Source organism: Tupaia chinensis, unplaced genomic scaffold (assembly GCF_000334495.1).
Source record: "Tupaia chinensis unplaced genomic scaffold, TupChi_1.0 Scaffold000377_2, whole genome shotgun sequence".
NCBI classification, from domain to species: Eukaryota; Metazoa; Chordata; class Mammalia; order Scandentia; family Tupaiidae; genus Tupaia; species Tupaia belangeri.
Window position 1 is genome coordinate 2,500,443 of NW_006159876.1, and position 8,428 is coordinate 2,508,870.

Genomic DNA, 8,428 nt, shown 5'->3' on the forward strand with positions numbered 1-8,428 from the left:
CGGGTCTAGCTCCCGAGTGCCCACGCGTGGGGCTGGCATTGTGAGTGTGAGGCGGAGTGAGCGTGTCGCCATCCTGCAGTCTGTGAGAGCGCCGGAGGAACGGTCGCTTGTGCAAGGACTCAGACCCTTTTACCGAACTTTACCTGCAGCCAGGTACTGTTCTCGCCTCGCTGTCTGGGAGAGGCGGATACTCTGCGGAATGAAGGATCAGACTGCGACGCTATCCCAGACCCATGCCCTACTGCTTTGACCAAATCGCAGGGATTGCCCTAGCCTCTGTTTCTTGTTTTAAAATGCCGATAACGATGCCTGCCGAGTGCTTCACAGAGCCGTGCAGACCTAGGAGACCATGCACAGATCCCAAGTGAACAACAGGATCACACATGAACAAACACACCTGGGTCACCAGCACCCAAAAAGCAACACAACCCCCTCCCCAGAAGCCCATTGGAAGGCCCTTTACAGTCACTTCTCGCCCTAGGGGAGTTAGTGCATCTCAAAAATGAAGAGAAACTCAATCAAAAGTGTTTTCTCCTATGGGGTGTTCAGTGATTGGGCTGTGGACACACTAAGAGCAGCTCGGATTTCCTGAACTGTTACTATGGGCAAGGCACGCTTCCAAGTATGCCAGGAACTTAGTCACTTAATTCTCCCGACTCTCCACTTACATGTGAGGAAACTGAGGAACCGGAACTTGCCCATGTAATTGGTCATTGATAGGAGTGCAATGTTGAGTACTAACATGCTAAAACCAGAGGGTATAAACCAGTACGTGTGCCCTCACCCCCACCCCACACTGAGGAAGCCTGTGAGTCTGTATCGTCAGGACACACCTTTTAGGGCAGTGATTTTCAAAATGTGGTGCAAGGGACCACCTACATTGGACTTGCTGAAATCAGAGTGTTCGGGGATGCAGCTCAGAACCTGCCTTAGATAGATAGGGCTGTCGCCAGGGTTTCATAGATAAGGACATGGAGACCTGCAGGTTATACAAGATCATTTCACAGGCTCGTCTCTGCAGTGGCAGAGGGAGGATTTGAACTCAGCCAGTTTTTCTGGGGAAAAGAGTGTGTGTCTCAGGAAGCAAAGGAAATACAGATAAGCACCCAGGAGAGGGTTGCCTACAGGTGACCTGTAGGGCCTCCCTCAGGGCAGGGATACATGTGCTTCCAGAGTACCTGGGGACAAATGCGTGAACTCTGGCACCTCCCAGCCCTGCCACCTCCATACCTCCCTGAGAGACAATGGCATCTCTTTCTGCAGAGTGTCCGGGTAGGACCCCACAGTCCCAGGCCGAGGAGTGAGGACAGTAACGACCTTTGTGGGCAGTGCCACCTTCTCGCCTTCTTCCCGGAGCAGTCACTTGGACAAAATTCGGCCTCAGCTCTTGCTCACTGGGGGATGTGGCATTGGGGGTGAGCTTTGGGCTGCTGAGGAATGAAGTCACCTCAAGAGAGACCAGAGTCCAGCAAGCAGGCCTGAGTTCAGTGGTGACCCTACTTAACCCCTCCACATTCTCATTTGTACCATGGGACTAGGGGTCACACTGAGGTAGTTGCCAAAATTAAATGACAAGGTGACCCGGAGTCAGCACTTTTTACATTATCTCCATCTAAATGGAGACAGTGTCAGCAAGGGAAGGGCAGTGTCTGTGAGCCCCACTGTCCCTGGATTTCTTGGGCCCATCCAGCCCAGTGCCTGGCATGAATTGCGGCCACTGAGGGTATGCGCGGCGGGGCCCAGCAGCACAGGGCCGAAGACCCACAGCCAAGGGACACCCTGCCTCCTAGACTGTGGTGCTGCAGAGCAAGCTCTGATGACCCGGCCTGCAGAAAAAGGGGAGAAAAGGAGAAGGGGCAGGGGTCCCAGCTGGGAGGTCTCCTCGGGTCTCTCTCAAAGTACCTCACCAGGAAATAGCTCCGCCCCTAGGCTGATGTCTGTCTGGCCCCCAGAGCACTCTGCAAGGCCCCTCGCAGGGCTGTCAGGGGCCACAGCCTGCAGTCCTTATCTGGTCTCTACCTCTGGAAACCGTCAGACACAGGCCACCCACAGGAGCGGAGGGAGTGGGGTCGGAAACCGGCCTTCGATGCCATTCCGTCTGTGCTGTGGAAGCAGCTACCTCACACAAGGCAGTCCTTGTCCCAGTCTCCTTCCAGGTCCCCAGCTCATCAGTCACATCATTACGGCCCCTCAGTCAGTGTGGGTGGTTGAATTAAAGTGCCTCACTTCGCCAAGCTCCACACTCATCCCTGTGCCAAGCCCGTCTATGCAATAGCTCATCAGACCTCCACCAAAATGGAAAGGAGCAGGCGTAATTCCTAGACCCATTGTTTTAGAGAGAAGTATAATCACTGTCTCTGGTCACATGGCCAGTAGGTGGCAGAAGTGAGACTCAGAGAGGCGGGAGGAGACGCTTGAGTTGAGGGAATGTCTTTTTAAAACCTGGTTCTGAAAAGAAAACTAGTCTTGGTCCTTGGGAAGTCTCCACACTGGCTGGGAAGGCACGAGGTATACAAGAGCAGACTTCGGGCAAGGCAGGACTTGCTTCCGGGTCGTAGGAAGGGGCAGGGGCCAGGGGCCACTGCTCATGAACAGGCATCGCAGATGGAGTCTGGGCCCACCTCTCCCTATGGTCGCATGGATTGGCAGGGCCAAGGACTCATCACAACTCACTTCATAGGGGACTGATGGATACACCAAGGTCCCACTTACCACCTTTTTTGAAGAACAACCACAAACCCCAACTCTACAGACCAACTGTTGGCCCTGGCCTAATGGGATTGCCTGCCCGTTGGAAGGCAAAACTACTCAGCCTGCATGGCCCAGATGGGGGTGTTGGGGCACCCTCGCACAGTGCTGAAGCACGGATGAATGCTATGGGCCCTCTCTCCCTTGAGAAATGCACATGTATGTGCGTGGAACTTTGTATTCGTTCATTCTACGCGTACTTATCGAGCCCCCGCTGGGTGTCAGGCCCTCCTTTAGGTACGGGGCATCCTGCAGTAAGCACAACAGAAGTCCTGCTCTGGAGGGGTCCAGTGGGAAGAAAGACTGCAGCAGGACAGTAGGGCATCTGGTGGGTTGGGATGGAATGGTGTCAAGGTCAAAGGAGAGACGAATGCAGGGGAGGGTGGGGTGTAGTTTGGAGAAAGTTCACTGAGAAGGTGACACCTGAGCAAGGTCTTGGTGGTGGCAGGGAATTAGCCATGGCACCATCTGGGGAAGAATGTGGGTGCAGAGAACAGCAAGTGCAAGGGCCCTGCGGTGGGTGCCTGGACCATCGAAGAGGTGATAAGGTCAGAGAAATACTGGGAGGGGCAGGCGCTCCTAAAGGCCATTTGCTGGGTCATTGGCTTGTGCTCTGAATTCTTGGGAGTCCCTGCGATTTCTGATGAGGGGAGCATCGATCTGCCTTTCTTTCCCCTTAAGAATTATTTTATTTTTATTTTTATTTATTATTATTATTTTAATTTAACCAGAGAGAGAGAGAGGGAAAGTGAGAAAGCAAGCTGCCAGGCCTGGAACGTGACCCATGTTCACCAGCACCTTAAGCACCATGCCACCTGCTGTCCCCTGAGGGGGTGGAGGGGTGGTAGGAGCCTGCTCAAAGTCTGTAGCAGTGGTCAGGCCACAGGTCATAGATGCTTGGACCAGGGCTGGCTGGAGCAGGGGAGGTGGGGGAGTCATGGTGGGATACTGACATCTATACCTTGAAGTTCTGACCAGCATGTTTTATTGTCACATCTTTTTTTTTTTTTTTTTTGGCATGTGTGCTCGCTAGAGACACTGAGAGGGAAACAGAAATCACTCCCAGGGGGGATAGCCACACTGCAATCACTTCTCCACTCCCTTCTCAGGATTTTGAGTACACGGCCACAGAAGCCTGGGGTGGTTTTCAAGTCCCCAGATCTAGAACTCAAACTGCTGTGGACTACATGGGATTCAGACCTTCACCACCACACCCCCTGCTGGCCCCGCTGGCCCATCATTAAAAGTTCAAGAAGACGTGGGACCAGCAGATAAGATAGCATAATGGTTATGTTACTGGATCCCACGTGGTTGACCACAGTTTGAGTCCCAGACCTGGCGGCTTAAAACTCACACTGGGCATGTGTATGTGTGCGTGACACGTGCGTGCCCAGGATCCCAAGAGGAGAATGGAGGAGAAGGGATTGCGGCGTGGCCATCCACCCTCAGGGGGGTGACTTTTCGCTTTCTGTCTCTCTGTCTCTGTCTCTCCACCAAGCAAATATACCCTCTACCAAAATCTAAAAAAAAAAAAAAAAAAAAAAAGTGTTAGACAACATGTGAGCAATATACCCGCGTTATTAACAATTACTCAATCTTTTTGTTGTTTTCGTTTTTCCTGTAGGGTGCACGTACTCACCAGAGAGAAACACAAAGTGGGAAAGAATGAGAAATCACCCTCAGGGAAGATGGCCGTACCACCGTCCCGTCTCCTCGCTGGGTTCTGGTATGCACACACGAGTGCCCAGTGTGTTTATCAAGCCATGGATGGGGTCCAGGACTCAAACCAGAGTTGGCCATGTAGGATCCAGCACCTTAGCCACCAACCCGCCCCACTGGCCCAATGGTGGCTATTGTTAATGAAACAAACATGGAGTCGGTTGTTACTGAGTTACACACTAAATGAACCACGCCCCCGCAAGTTGTTCTCTGGGGTACTCAGTCGCCCACGAATGGGCTGGTGTGATGAAGGTGGGAGTTGGATAAGCACAGTCCTGGCGCGTGGTAGGATTCAGCAGCTTGACAAGCATGAGGGCCCGCTTCACGGGGCGTGGTGAGGAGCGGTAGAGATAACGTGTACCAAGCCCCCAGCACTGCTCTGGTAATTCTGCTCCTCCGGCAGCGTGCAGGGGAGGCCAGTGCCAGGCACTTGGTTTTCAGAACGGAGGAGTGAATGGATGGGCGGACGCGGGACTGAGTGAAGCGCAGTGCACTTTGCGGTTGTTCAAAGGGTTGGAGGCATTTGCATGGAGGCCAGACTGAGGCCCATGGATCCGCTGCAGCGACACGGGGTGACCTAGACCCAGTCTCAAACTGTGCTCATGTGGGGCTTCTTAAAATCAAAGGATTTTTCCGGAGTGCTCATTTGATTCATAGGTGTTGGAGAAATTTATATGATTGTATTTGCAGTATATTCCATTTTGGTTTCTCAAGTTTACTTACAGATTTCTGTGAGAGAAAGACACGCTGTGGCCCACCCTGGCCTCTGCCTGCCTGGGCCCTGTTAGGGCAGGCCCCACTTCACCTCCCTGCATCCACCACGTGGATCCCACGCAAGGCAGTGCTGTCTCTGGACAGGTTCCCACTTGTGTCCTGCTGCCCGATACCCCAGACTTTGCACACGCTAGTCCATCTGCCTGGAATGCCCTTCCTCCTCTTCCTCTGAGACCCCCCCCCATCCCCCTGGTGAGAGGCCAGAGCCATCGTCCTTGTAGTGCCCTGGTGTTTGTCCATTCCTCCTTCCCAGAGCTGGAAACGACTTGTGCACATACGAAGGACTCTCAAGAGCCAAGCCTGAGTCCTTGTTTCTGCTCCTCCAGCCCAGCATCCAGGAAGAGCTCCAGAAATTAGGAGGAGACAGATGTTTCTTTCTTAAGAATTATTTATTGGGACCAGCAGTCGGTATAATGGCTGTGTCACTGGACTCCCATGTAGTCGACCGCAGTTCGAGTCCTGGGCCCAGTGGCTTAAACTCACACCTGGTGCATGTGCATGCGTGCCCAAGATCCCAAGAGGAGAATGGAGGAGAAGGGATTGCGGTGTGACCATCCCCCCAAGGGATGATTTCTCACTTTCTGTCTTTCTGTCTCTCTCTGTCTCTCCGGCAAGCGCACATGCCCTATAACAAAACCTCTCAAAAAAAAGGAATTATTTATTTAGGGGCCAGCAGATGGTGTGGTGGTTAAGGGCGCTGGACTCCCACATGGCCTATTGTGGTTCAAGTCCTGGACCTGGCAGCTTGCTTTCTCACTTGCCCTCTCCCTCTTTCTCTCTCTCTCTCTCTGTCCGGTCAAATTAAAAAATAATAACAACAAGCGGAATTAAATAAATAAATAATTCTTTTTTTAAGAAAAGAATTATTTATTTAACTTTGGTTTTTATTTAAGGTTTTGCTATAGGGCACATACACTCATCAGAGAGGAAAGACAAAAAGAGAAAGTGAGAAGTCACCCTCCGGGCATGGCCACTCTTATCCCTTCTCCTCCATTCTCCTCCGGGAATCTTGGGCACACACACATACGCCTGGCATGATTTTCAAGCCACTGGTCCGGGATTGCAACCATGGTCAGCCATGTGGGAGTTCAGTGCCCCAGCCACCATGCCACCTGCTGGTCCCAGGAGGAAACAGATGTTAACTTTCCATAAATATGGCTGAAATGACACCTCCATAGCAACTGTACCAACTTCCCTCCATGCAGGAAGGCCCACACCCTTTGACTTCATGATTCCAGTTTATCTGTCTGAGAGGACTTCAATGATTTTATGGAAAAAAAGGAATTAAAGCATGAGCTTATTTTGGTGCAAAAAATGTTGAAATCCACGCACAGTTGTTTTCATAACACTCATTTTCATGAACGTTTTGAAGGCTCCGTCCCCTCGTATCACAAATAGATGTGCTTGCATATGAGTAAAATGCTGTATGAACTTGGTTATGTATTGCATAAATGCAAGAGTGGGGAGTTACGTTCCATAAGATTAATTTAGAGTAAGTAGAAAGAGATTGGGAGTTAGCCAGGTGGCATGGTGGTTAAGGCAGCTAGATCCCACATGGCCAACTACGCGGTTCAAGTACCAGACTCAGTGGCTTGAAAATTACACTGAGCATGTGAGCGTGTGTGCCCAAACTTCTGAGAAGGAGAAGGATGAGGAAGGATTTCGGCATGGCCATCCACCCAGGAGGGTGCCTCCTCACTTTCCCTCTCTCTCTCTCCCTGCCTCTCTGGTGAGCATACATGTCCTATTGCAAATTTAAAAAAGAAAAAAAGAGTGAGATTGGAAACCACCCTAACTTTATCAGTAGTGAATCTAGTTCAAGAAACTATGGTGTATCATTGAGCTGTTGAACAAGAAAAAGGCAGTCCTCAATATAAAAAATCAACACCGACCATGCTCCGGGAGGTTGGGGTAGGGCTCCTCTCTGTTATTTTGCCAATTGAATAAATAAGTAAATAGTCAGTCAGTGGTACAGTGATTGGGGTATCTGGATCCGATATGGTTGACTGTGCAGTTCAAGTCCTGGACCCGGCAGCTTGAAACACACACCAGTGTGTGTGTGTGTGTGCCCAAAATCCTGAGAGGAGAGTGGAGGACAAGGGATTACGGCGTGGCTATCCTCCCAGTGGGTGATTTCTCACTTTTCCTCTCTTCCTCTGTCTCTCTCTGGTGAATACACGCACCCCATGACAAAGACCTATAAAAGAAAATAAAGAATTTATTTTCTTTTATAAGTGTATTGGCATAGACAAATGTAATCCAGGATGGTTTATTGTTATGTATTCATTATGACTATTGATTTTTCTTATTATTTTAAAGAACGTTAAAACTAAAACATTTTGTAGCCCCCCCCCCTGGAGGCATCATGGGCCCTTAGCACATGCCCACTGTGCCTGATGGGTTAGCCAGGCCAGGCCTGGGCAAAGCTGGTGTCCCATAAGCAGTGCTGTTTCTAGGAGCAGGCTGGCTCAGGGAAATATGTGCTGGCTTTGGAGCCCCAGAGATCTGGATTGGATCCCAGCTTCAGTACTTACTCGCCGGAGCAGTCGGCCTCCTGAGCTCAGGCTCTCCTGCTAAAACGCAGTGTTGTGCTAGGACTAGAAAGAACACACAGGGCCTGGCACGTGGCATAGTGGTTTAGGCTCCGGACTACCCGCATGGCTGACTGTGGCTCGAGTCCTGGACCTGTTGGCTTGCTTTCTCACTTTGTCTTTCTCTCTGGTCAAATTTAAAAATAAATAATAATAACAAATAAAACGAAATAAAATAATCCCTTTTTTTTTTTTTTACAAAGAAAAGTGTTCTTTGTAAAAAAAAAAAAAAAGAAATAATATGCAATGTTCATTTCTACCAGTTGATTTGTCCTCAGGATGAAAGAGGCGCCCCAGGGACCAGCAGCTGGCGTAATGGCTATGTCACTGGACTGTCATGCACGGTTCGAGTCCCAGACCTGGTGGCTTAAACTCATGCTGGGCACGTGTGCATGCATGCCCAAGATCCTGAGAGGAGGATAGAGGAGAAGGGATTGCGGCGTGGTCACTCTCCCTGGGGGGTGATTTCTCACTTTCTGTCTCTTTGTCTGTCTCTCTCTTTCTGACGCACACACTAGCCCTGTAGCAAAAACCTCTAAAAAAAAAAAAAAAAGAAAGAAAGAAAGAAAGAGAGAGAGCAAGGAAAAAAGAAAAGA